The 12,740-nt window shown below is 37.9% G+C and overlaps 1 protein-coding gene across 1 annotated transcript in view; it reads right to left on the bottom strand.

Annotated features, from left to right (window-relative positions):
• Tbc1d5 (TBC1 domain family member 5) overlaps positions 1-12,740 on the bottom strand; it is a 438,360-nt gene that overhangs the window by 83,830 nt on the left and 341,790 nt on the right. The window lies entirely within an intron of this gene.

Here is a 12,740-nt window from a genome sequence, read left to right as displayed (position 1 = left end):
AAGAAGATGACCCAGTGGATGCTGAGTGTCCTGCTGTGGAAGATTCATGAGGAGGCAGCAGAGATGACCTTCTGGGCGGTGCCAAGAGCAGCTGTTTCACACCATCGACTTGAGCAACACCCTGTGCAACCTCTTATCTCTTAACAATTTTCTGACTGACTCTACTTTGCCTTTTCCTTCCTTAGAAATGGGTGGGAGCAGAGATATTCTTGGCATGCTGCGTCTAGGTGGAAGTGCTGTATGTCTTTGATTGGTGTGCTACCTGCTAGCCCAAGTGAGGTGGGGACCAGATTGGAAAATAGTTTTGCCTTATTGCTCTTATTAACAAGAGAAGAGGGAGATGTTGGGAGCCACCTGGAGGCACAGGTGGTCCTGCAGTTTGGAGGTAGCCACGTGGGGCTGAGCACCCTTGCCTGCACCCTTGCTTGCACATGCTCAGACCAGCAGAATGGCATTAACCAATCAGGACAGCGTTCAAGCCTCTCCACCGTTTAAAAGCAGCTGCCTCGGGGCCCAACGCTTTCTCTCGTCCCTGCTCTATCTTCCCTTCCCCCAATTTTCCTCAAGGGAATGCTCCAAATAAAGATGTGACCAGAGAAGGAATTCTCGTTTTTGGTGGCGTTCATTCCTGCTGGTCAGGATGTGCCCCGCAATGCTGAGTAGTAAATCAAGACATATTTTCTTCCCCATATAAGCAAATGGCCTATACTGTGACCTGATTTCAAATGCCTCTATACAATGCATTTATAATACAGCAGATTTTGAAAAATAAAATCTAGTTTTTTTTGGGTAAACATCTGAAAATCTAAAAGGTATGAATACAATGCATCTGTCAAGTTAATAGATTTTTATCTGGGGCTGGAGAGATGGCTCAGAAGTTAGGAGCACTGGCTGCTTTTCCAGAGGTCCTGAGTTCAATTCCCAGCACCCACATGGAGGCTCACAGCCATTGGTAATGAGATCTGGTACTTTCTTCTGGTGTGCAGACACACATGCAGACAGACCAATGTATACATAATAAATAAATATAAAAAATAGATTTTCATCTAAGAAAATAAGGAACATAAAATTTTCTAATTTGGTAGTGTGTTAGATTATTAACTCAGCACCAAAATGACAATGACCTCTTGCATACACTAATACTGCCTATATGTTTTGATAGGAAGTATCATTTTAGAAATAGAATACAAATATATTATGAATACTGAGTATTAAAAATCTTAGAGCAATTAATAAAACGTAGGTAAAAGATAAAGTTTAAAAAACAAGAACGTAAAACCAACATTAATTGGACAAACACAGACACAAAACCTCTGAACCCATGACAGCCTCATTTCATATGGCAACTAAAACAAAATCTCTAAGGAGACATGCCCATCTCTCCCAGCCGGGGTCTCAGATGGCGAAAGCATTTAAACCAGCTGTGCATCATGCACAATCCTGACTTCCCACAACAGACACCAGAAGAGGACCATTTTTTCTTTTGTCTAATGTTCATGTTTTTGAACTCAGCATGCAGGCAAATGGCAAAGAAATGCACTCCCCAAGCCCACTCCCATATTTAATATTTATATATGAAAAGTAGGCGTTCAGTTGTTCAACTTTTCTTTTTCACGAATCTTGGACCTCAGAGTACTCCTTTAGGTGGACATGCTCTTTTCTAGGCCCTTTTCTTTGGTATCCACTGAACAGAGGGCACAGACCTACTTCTGTAGTTTAATGAATTTGAAATTTGTGTGTTTCTAATAGTTATTGAGTTCAAATAAGAATAAAAACAGCATAATTTTAAGATGAATTTTACAGTTTCTAGACTCTCATGAATAGATTTGGGACCTTTAAGGAGTAGAAAACTCTGGTTTACAGACTATGGCCCAATTTCTTCCCTTTTATTTGGCAAGGTAAAAAAAAATTGAAGTCCTACACAATGAGACTTGGAAAAGGAACCTAGCACAACCATGCTTTGATGCAATTTTTTTCTTGAGATGTTTTTAAGTTTAATATGAAAGTGCACACAAATAGCTGTGTTCCTAAGTGAAGAGAGACCACAGAATGTCAATGCAGATTAACATACAGATCCAAGTGACAGTTTTAGTGGTGATTATAATTGGTGCATGAGTCCAGCTAGGTAACTTTGTTATGTCTTGACTATTTTATTCTGGATTCACGTGCTAATATTAAAAGAGCACTGATATGGGTATAAATTTATGGAGAGAGTAGATAAAGTTGGGAAATAGCTTCCTCTTAACCAATAATCTCTGACACAGTTCAGCTTAAAGACAAAGGCCCTTCAAGTGTCAAGGGTAGGAAGAACACAGAAGCTGTAGGTGATTTATAGTGTCTAGGCTATTAAGTTTTCTTTATTTTAAATTTTCTTGATTATTTAATTTTTTTGATTTTTGAGATTATAATATTTAATCATTTCCCTGCTTCCTTCCAAACCTTCCCGTGTATCTTTCCTGGCTCTTTCAAATTCATGACCTCTTACCATTGTTATTGCATGCACAAGTGTACACGAATACACATTTTCCTAATATAACCGGCTCAGTCTGATATACCATCACTTGTATGTCTTCCGGGCTGATTGTTTGCTATTGGATAACCACCTGGTGAGCTCCTCCCTGGGGAAGGCTATTTCTCCCTCTCAGCATTTCTTAGAAGCCTGAAGTTCTTTGTGTAGGCCTGGGGCCTTGTGGGTTCTCTCCCATCCAGTATGGCATGTCTATTGGTGTTGTCCTTGTTGGGTGAAGTTTCGGATACTGCTAGGAGACACAGTTCACAGCAAACTCCCTGCTCCTCAGGTTCTTATCATCTTCCTTCTGTCTTTCCTTCTGCAATGTTCCCTGTAACTTTTTGCAGTTTTTTCAACTCTATATTCCCCTAGTGTTTACTGAAATAAAGATCTATTTAAAAGATCTGAACTGATGGAGGTTAAGGCAACCTTGACAAAACTGTCAGCCATGGATCTGTCCATCATCGTGCCAGATGTTAGGAGCTTGGCCTGTTTGTGACCTGGCTCTTTCTGCTCTTTTTCTGAGGCCCACATTGCTGAGTATGTGTCCCATTTATCATTTATATGTTTCTGTCTTTAGCAACATTACGAATAGAGTAGTTCAAATGCATTCCACTTCAAGTGGAATATGATGCTCAATATGGTTTGAACTGTTTTTGTAGAAGAATGCCAAGTGGGAAGTTTTGAAAAGGAAAAACAAACAAACAAACAAACAAAAAACTCAAAGAAAAAATCCTCAAAACCCTCAGGTATAATTGAAGTTATTTTCATAAACTCAAGAGGACGCATTCCCCTCATATGCTCACCCACTGTCTGGAGAAACCTAGCCAGACTGTCTGATAAAAGTTCTAACTGAATGTATCTATTGTATGCTTTTCTTAAAAAGAAGAAACTAACAAAAGGGCCACATTTGAGTTTGCAATCAACTACTTAATTGACTTAATGGATACATCTTACTGAGTACATCTGGCCAACTACACAGCAAGAAATAACACTGAATAAAAAACTAAAATTTCAGCATGTATTTGATGATATATTCATTCAACAGAGATGTAATTGTAGTTGCTGTGGACAGATAATACTTTGACCACAGAAATTATTACAAATAAAAGCTCTATGGAAAGTTGTTGACATATGTATGGTTCATGCTGAAGGGCAAAGAAAAGTGTTCTTTCAGACCGAAACAGTGATGGGGTGAAACAGACAGACTATAGATGGCTGAAAAGTAGCTTGAAGTCTCAGGTTAAAAATAATAAGCAGCTGGGCAGTGGTGGCTCACGCCTTTAATCCCAGCACCCAGGAGGCAGAGGCAGGTGGATTTCTGTGAGTTCAAGGCCAGTCTGGGTTACAGCTACAGTGCAAATACCAGGACAGGCTCCAAAGCTACAGAGAAACCCTGTCTCGAAAAACAAAAACAAACAAATAACATAACATATGCAACATAGTGGTATAGGTAACAGAGGTGTGGTTATTTTTAAAAGACAGGTAAGCTGGGCATAGTGGTTCATAACCCCAGCACTGGAATGGTGAGGTAAGGACTGCCATGACTGAGCTCAGCCTGGACTACGTGGGGCAGTGGAGGCTACAGATTGACATCATGTTTCACAACAAAACATCACAGAAAAAGGAGCATTTTCCTAATATATCATTATTAAAATAATATGCTCAGTTTTCATTCTAAATTCTGAGAGATGTAGAAAATTGTGAACAAATATTGAAAGCATAAACTGATTACTGAAACATGAAATGGGATGTTAAAAACAAATCAGGCTGTAGACTTGGAACTGAGATTCATTCCTCCAGAAAGAAATCTAAGCTAGTAATTAGGAACACTCCTCAGATCCTCCTGCCCCTCACTCACATGGGAACCACTAATGTGTGCTAACAGAAGAGGTCTAAACAGAGGACTGGATTGGGCTCCTGAGTCTTGCCTCACTGTCTTGTATGACTGTGTCCAAACCACAAATGATTCAGAACCTATTCTTTAACTTATAAAAAGGCGATAAGTTTGTCATGAAAATCTTCTGTCTGTGAGGTACTATTTATAGATGAACTTATATGGTATGGTTCCAAATAGCTTAAGGCCCGTTTATAGCATAATTAAGCTATTTATTTCATTGAATTCAGAAGTTAATAGGTATTTCACAGATAATCAGGTTTGTTTGTTAGGTTTGATTTTTGAAACAAGGTCTTACTGTATCTTCTCAGTCTAGAATTCCCTGTGTAGATCAGGGTAACCTTGAACTCAAAGAAGTCCATTTGCCTCTGCCTCTGGAATGCTGGGATTAAAGGTATGTGCTACCATGCCAAGCAGATTCTTAAATATCTGAATTTTCAAAGTTCCCAGTTATATAATTAGGTAATGAAAAGGTAAAATATATGATTGTGCTATTTTTGTATAGTTGTATGCATAGACAGTTAAAGTTACAGATATTATTTATCACTAAGTAGGACAGTTTAGCAAAAGGAATCAAATTGTAATAGCTGGGAAGACCTCAAAGAATGGCCATAGCAGCAAGTCCATCCTTCCCTCACTGCACTGCATTGCTGCATATTCCTTCATACTGTCATTCCACTGGAGAAATCCTCCCTGATGTCCTTTCTAAGACAAAATCCACGTATCATATAGCTCTATTCTTCAGTAATTTTTGCAGACACAGTATTGTTGCATGTCATCTTTGATTCTACCATCCTATAGGATAAGATACTTAGGGATAAATCATGATTGCAACACAGTATTTAGAGGCAGCTGCATGAATGGTTGATAAAAATGGGATGTTTATTCCGTATCCTTTTCACTCTAGCTTTGTCACTTCTTCATCTTGACTTGTTCTTCCCGCTCTTCTCCTAGAAATTAAATAACCACTCTTCCACCCAATTTAATGATATATATTTGATTTTAAAATTATACCTATCTTCTCATAGTTTCGTGGTAATACACCTAATGAAGACCCAAACAAAACCTCATACCACATTGTGATGGCTATTCTTGGTTGGCAACTTGACTACTTCTGGAATTAACTAAAACCAAAAAATGGAGGGGCACCCTTGAGGGATTTTTGCTTAATTTGAAGCAAGAAGATCTACTTCGAATTTTCAGATCTTTGAGCTGGGAAAAGCCACCTCTAATCTGGGCCACACCTTCTATTGGTAGCCTATATAAGGGCAGGGAAGAACAAAGCTTTTTTTCTTTGCCAAGTTGCTCTCACCTCACTAGCAAGTCCATTCCTTTATGGGCATAGAAACTATTTCTTTGGGATTCTGCCATATATTGAAAACCAGTTGAGACATCCTGCCTCATGGACTGAACAACTACTGGATTCTTGAACCTTCTGTTCATAGGCAGTCATTGTTGGATTAGTTGGACCACAGCCTCTCAGTCATTTTAATAAGTTCCCATCTACATATATATAGAGATTCATTCTATACATTCTGTTACTCTGGAGAATTCTGACTAATACACACATAAACAAAGGAAGTCAATTTATTCCCTTCAAGGAAGACAAATGACCTCTATTGGCCTCCATTCAAAGTGTCCCCTAATGGGTAAAATGCTGGCTACTTGGGTATTATGTGAGAAGCATTAAAGGATAACCGTGAACTACATGCTCAGAAAATGCAACATTCTGCCAGTTTAAACTTGACTGAGAATTTAAATCAGGCACAACTTTCTGGAATTTTATTCTAGAGGCATTCTTTGTGTGAATTAGTTAAATAAAATTATAAACTTGTGATAGCTGACGATGTGCCTGACTGCTAGCTAAACTTTAGTGTAGTTAGTTTAGTAACACAGTTTAGTAAAGTAACAGGTTCAGCAATAATATAGTGTTATGTATACTTATTTAACCTGTAATGTTCATGACATAATGAGCACAAAAATGAAGGTGAAAGAAGTATATACTATTTTTCATCTGCTATATTTTTAAGTAACATTAAGCGTAAATTTACTAAGTCAATGCAAGGATGGGTCTTCCTATTACAGAGATAATACCTTTGACAAGGGGTGCAGGAGAGTAACATGGGGAGATTAGAAAAAGATGTGAAATATGAGGGATCAGATCCCTTCCTTCTACATCAGTGTGATGTGTGTATCGGGGGTGTCATTTAACATAGCTTATATATTTTATTTTTAGCAAATTTCACTGAAAGCTAATTTACACTCAATAAAATCCTCTCATTTTAAGGGAACAATACAATGGATTTAATATATTAAAAAAGTTGTACAGTCGGCACCACAATCTAACTTTAAAACATGTCCATTATCCTCTCAAAACCCTAATTAATTAATGCACGGTATATGGCAGTTCTGTTGAACTTGTCCATATTGGGTTCATGGTCTAAGTTGATGAGAATGATTGACCAGGTCTCTTTCCCAATAGGACACCAGATCTCATTACAGACAGTTGTGAGCCCTACAAGGTTGCTGGGAATTGAATTCAGGATTTTTGGAAGAGCAGGTAGTGCTCTTAACTGCTGAGCCATCTCTCCAGCCCCCCAAACCCTAGTGTTCACTAATAATGCTCTACAATTCTTCACTTCGCACTCCTCTACAATTACCCTAGGAACCTACTATTCTACCTCTGTATATTTGCCTAATCTCAATGCTTGTGTTGCTAAGATCGGTATAGTATCTTTGGTGATAGTTGTTTTTTTTAATGTAATATGATTTTTAGTTTATCCCTGATATAGTAGGTATCATTCTTAATTCTTTTTCTTTGCCAAATATCGCCTTATGATACCATATTATATGTTTATAAACATTCATGTTTTCACAATTTGGGAAATTATAAATAATTATGTTTTGAATATTTTCTTTCAATTTCTTTTTGTACATCTATCTTTGTTTCTCTTAGATTCTACCTATGTGTGGAGTTGCTAAGTCTTATGATACTTCACAGTTGACACTTTGAGGCTGTTTTCCAAAGTGGATATATTATTTTACATTCCTACTAGCAATACAGAAAACTAACTAGTCTCCATGCTTACTAACACTCATTTCAGTACTCTTTTTGTAATATTACAGATATTCTAACATGTATCAAATGGTTGTCATTTGCATTTCCCTGGTGACCAGTTACACTCAACATCTGTCAAAAGCATTTGGGTCACTTGTTAATCTTTGGAATAATACTTCTTTAGCTTCTTTACCCAATTTGAATTGAGTTGTCTTTTTAAATTTTTGAATTATAAGTTCTTTCCATATCCTTGACATAAGACTTTTACAAGATGAATAATTTGACAATATTTTCTTGTCATCTATGGGTCATCTTTTAATTTTCTTAAAGAAGCTTTGTGAAGTAAAGATGTTCTAATTTGACCTAATTTAACTTCTTAATTACTTTCTAACACTTGCTTTTCATATTATTAATCTGAATTATTGTGCAGCTCAAGATCACAAATATTTGTTCCCGAGAGGCTGGTGCTGTAGGTTTTGCTTTTGTCTGCATATTCAAAACAAGTTTCATATGTTATGTGACATATGAACATGTTATGTGACATTGGAACTCACATTCTCTCAAATGTATATGTTTAAAGAAGTCATTTCTTAAAAAGAATCTTCTTTCCTTTTTTGAATTGTTTGCCTCTCTGTCAAAATCAGGTAGCTATAAATCAAAACATTATTTCTGAACTCAAGTTCAAGTGGATCAAAGACCTCAACATAATACCAGATACACTAAATCTGATAGAGGAGAAAGTAGGAACAGCCTTGAACACATTGGCACAGGAGACTACTTCCTGAACAGAACACCAATAGCACAGGCACTAAGATCAACAATTAATAAATGGAACTTTATGAAACTGAACACAACGGAGTTCTACTCAGTTATTAAAAACAATGACATCATGAAATTTACTGGCAAATAGATGGAACTATAAAAGATCATCCTGAGTGAGTTAACACAGACCCAAAAAGACAAATATGGTATGTATTTACTTATAGGTGAATATTAGCTGTAAATTAAAGAATAACCGTGCTATAATCCACAGACCCAAATAAGTTAAGTAAACAAGAATGGCTCAAGGGAGGATGCATGAATCTCATCGTAGAGGGGAAATAAAATAGACATCACAGGTGGATATAGGTATGGGAACAGAAAGGATCGGGTTGGGGAAGATGGAGGGAGAGAGTACTGGGAAAGACAACTGGAATCAGGGGCATCTCTGGGATGAGCTAGAAACCTAGATTAATGGAAACTCCCAGGAATCTAAGAAGGTGACCCTAGCTAAGACTCTTAGCAATGGGAGATACAGAACATGAACCAGCCATCCACTGTAAAGAGGAAAGATTTCCAGTGGAGGAATTGGGACCTCGATCCAGCCACAAAGCCTTTGACTTACAATTTTCCCTGTCTATAAAATACATTGGGTTAAAGGTGGCGCAGAAATCATAAGAGGGGCCAGCCAATGACTGGTCTAGCTTGAGACCATACTATGAGAGGAAGCCCACGCCTGACACTTCCTGGAAGGCTAGGACCCAGAGGCTGGACAGTCTGGACAGCCCAGAGACCTACAATAGAACCAAACATGACTGGTTAAAAAAAAAAAAAAGAAAGAAAGAAAGAAAAAAAAAGGTCAATGAAATGATTTCTGGTGATAGTCTGCTGTACTCATAGACTGTTGCCTAGCCTCAGAGGCTTCACCTGGTAACTGACAGAAACAGACAGATGCAGAGACCCACAGTCAAACAGTAGGTGGACCTTGGCAAGTCCTGTGGAAGATTGGGATGAAAGATTGTAGGGGCCAGAGGAACCAACGCGCCACAAGAAAACACTACCTTGGGCTCACTGGGGCTCACAGAGACTGAACTGACAACCAGGGAGCCTGCACTGGACTGACCTAGGCCCTCTGCGAATATGCTACAGTTGTGTAGGCTTGGTCTTGTGGGACTCCTAAGAGTGGAAGTAGGGGCTGTCTCCGACTCAGTAACCTGCTTTTGGGAACCTTTCCTCCTACTGGGTTGCTTCCTCCAGGCTTAGTAGGAGATGAGGTGTCTAGTCTCACTACAACTTGACATGCCATGGTTGGCTGATACACCTGGAAGGCCTGCCATGGTCTGAAGACAAAGGAAGGAGGAGAAAATGTGATTGGGCTGGGAAAAAAAATCAATCAATTAATTAAAAAAGATTGTTTCTGAACTCTCCACTCTCTTCCACTGATGTATAGGGCTCTTATGTATATGCTACACTATCTTGATTACAGGTGTTTAAGACAGGAAGTATGAACTGATCAGCTCTGTATCTTTCTCAAGATCATTTTTAGTTTTCCAAGTTGAGTTATACTTCCATATGAATGTTACAATTAGCTTTTTCAATTTCTGGAAACTTTTAAAATAATATTTACACAAAGGATTATATTTTGTATGTTGTCACACTCATTACATGTTACCCCTTCCATTTAGCCAATAATTTCTCTCCTGAGTATTTTAAGTGTCTACCAGAAACAAGAGGTCTGAACCCATGAAGAAGATATCAATTAGGAAATGATGGCCTCCAAAGACCATCTTCTCCTATCATGGTGGATTACTTAAGACCTTCTGGCACATGCTTATTTTTTTTTGTTTTTGGAGACAGGGATATACTGGAACTCACTTTGTAGCCTTGGCTGTCCTGCAACTCACTTTGTAGACCAGGCTGGCCTCAAACTTAAGAGGTTTGCTTGCGTCTGCCTCCCCAGCGCTGGGAGTGAGCCACTACTGCTCAGCTCCTGGACATGTTTTTAATCAATATAAACTATGCAACCATTCCTTTTCTTGGTTTCCATGTTCTGACCAAAGGGATCTTAGATAGCAGTTAATTTGATCCTCTAAAAATAAAAAAGAGGGGGGGGGGAACTTCTAAAAAGAGCTGTTTCCTTCAAGTATTTTTAGCTGCAAACCAGGTAAGTTAACTATCTCCTTAAAAAAAAATAAAAAATAGCGGGGCGGTGGTGGCGCACGCCTTTAATCCCAGCATTCAGGAGGCAGAGTCAGGTGGATCTTTCTGAGTTCGAGGCCAGCCTGGTCTACAAGAGTTAGTTCCTGGACAGGCTTCAAAGCTACAGAGAAATTCTGTCCTGAAAAACCAAAACTAACCAACTAAACAAACAGTCATGAGATGAAGGAGGCCACAGCCACCAAGTCCCTTTGCTCTCAGGTCCCACAGAGCGACTGAGCTCTGGAGACGGGACCCAACATTACAAAGGAGCATGCTCTTGTCATTCTTACCTTTGTCTTACCTGTTACATTAAGATGTGGCCCTGGATGCTACTCAGGACAAACCTCTTGTGTCACAATTTCTAATTCCTACGCATTACAACCATACAAGAAACGACCAACCTCCAGCTAGTGTTGCTATTAAAATGTGGCACTAATTATATATGAATGGGCCAAAATAACCAATATTAGAAGAACTGAAATTTGTGCATTAGAAAAGTCTTTAGGAGTTTTCTCCTGGGTCCCTGACAGTTCTGACTGGTAACAGCCTATGCTACAATAGTTGTGTGGCATCTTCATTACCATCTGTATCCATAAAGGGCTAACAAACTAGTAAAATTGTCTCTGTGACTAAGCCTTCCCAAGAGAAAAATCTCCTTTCAGGTTCCTGCAAAGAGGCTACAGCCTCCACGTAGAATGTGGGTAGAATATATAATGTCTAGGAATTGGATCAGAAAAGAGTACATATTTATTTACATATTTCACTATGCCTTTACTAAAATGTATGTTCTATTCACACGTTGGTGAAGATAACATAAGCATTGCCAGTGCCAGCAGGAATTACAGACACCTTTATCACAATATGACTGGTGATCATATCTTTAAAAACTGGCGATGGTCAGAGAAACCTGTGTCTTATTATTTCAAACAGTAATATACAAATCACACGTCACTGTTACAAATCTTCCCAACATTTACATCACTTTTTTTTTTCAGTATAAGTATTTTCTGTTACAACTCTATAGGTTTTATTTTATTTATGTTTAGAGACACTGTTCTGAAAAGGTCACCAAAGTCTCATGGAAAAAGAAATTAAATAAAAAAATATGCAAAGTCATTAAAAGAAAAAAAACCACCATGAACCGTCCACGAAGAGTCAGCTTGCGTCGTCCTAAGGTCCTTTACTGGTTAAAGAAAGAGCAACAATGGCATTCTTGAAGGCATAAGTCTCAATGTCAGTGATGTCCCCTGACTACTAGATCTGAACCCATTAAATACATTTCAATCTTCACAGGACTTTTACAATGTTATTATGCAATGGCAACAATGTTATAACTATAACTTTTTAAAAAATATATCTAAAAAAAGCAAAATGGGTAAAATCTAAAACTGGAAATTCAGACTATGCAATTAAAATAAAAAAAAACCCTAAAATTTAACTCAAGTTAAAACAAAAGGCAGACCAGAATTGGTGAAGAACAGGACCATTACTTTTAATGTTTTTCTAGTAAGTTCCTATGGAAAGGATAATACAAAATTGCTTCTCATCTAACAGTTTTCATTTACTAATAGCACTAGACACTGCTGGGAGAACTGAAAACTTACTAGGAAATTTCCCCTGAATATTCTTTCTTCAACAAATGGAACTTGTCAAATTGTTACTGCATAATATAAAATAGTGATCCATGCACTGTATCTCACTGGTGATAAGTCTTTACTGTGAGGTCAACACTGGAGATCCGCACACTGTATTTTATTGGTGCTAAGTCTTTGTTGTCAGGTCAACAAATAACACACATAAGAGCACCAAAAGTGAAAATGACTTTGCTTATGTTTCTGTATTAGAATTTTATTTGCTAAGGGGTAAAAACAGATTTTCAAAATTCAGAGCTAACTTAAAACAATAGTTTTAAACCTTTATTCCTAGCCCTTACTGCCTTCAGGAAGGAGAGAACATCTGGTTATTTAAAGAACACAATATGTTCACATTTTCTATGACTTTTGTTTCTAATTGAATTTAAATTTTTTTTAAATTTGAACTACTAGCTAGAACAATGTTTTTAATCAGTTCCTATTTTTCAGACTGTCCTCCTTCTATCCTCCTGACTTCATTTAGTGGATTATGTTTGGAAATCTGCTCACGAGTTCCATGTGATGAAGAAAATGTGGATGAGGACCCAGGTTTGAACAGCTAAGGTGGCATCTATATCTCTATTACAATAACCAGACTCTCTGCTAAGTCATCTTGAGTCCCTAACATCTGAAGGCTGGGAATTCTGACAGCAAATTAAGAAACCAGGGAGTAATTAAAGTCAAGTG

Source organism: Myodes glareolus, chromosome 18, assembly GCF_982192425.1.
Source record: "Myodes glareolus chromosome 18, mMyoGla1.1, whole genome shotgun sequence".
NCBI classification, from domain to species: Eukaryota; Metazoa; Chordata; class Mammalia; order Rodentia; family Cricetidae; genus Myodes; species Myodes glareolus.
This window is presented reverse-complemented; position numbering and strand designations above follow the sequence as displayed.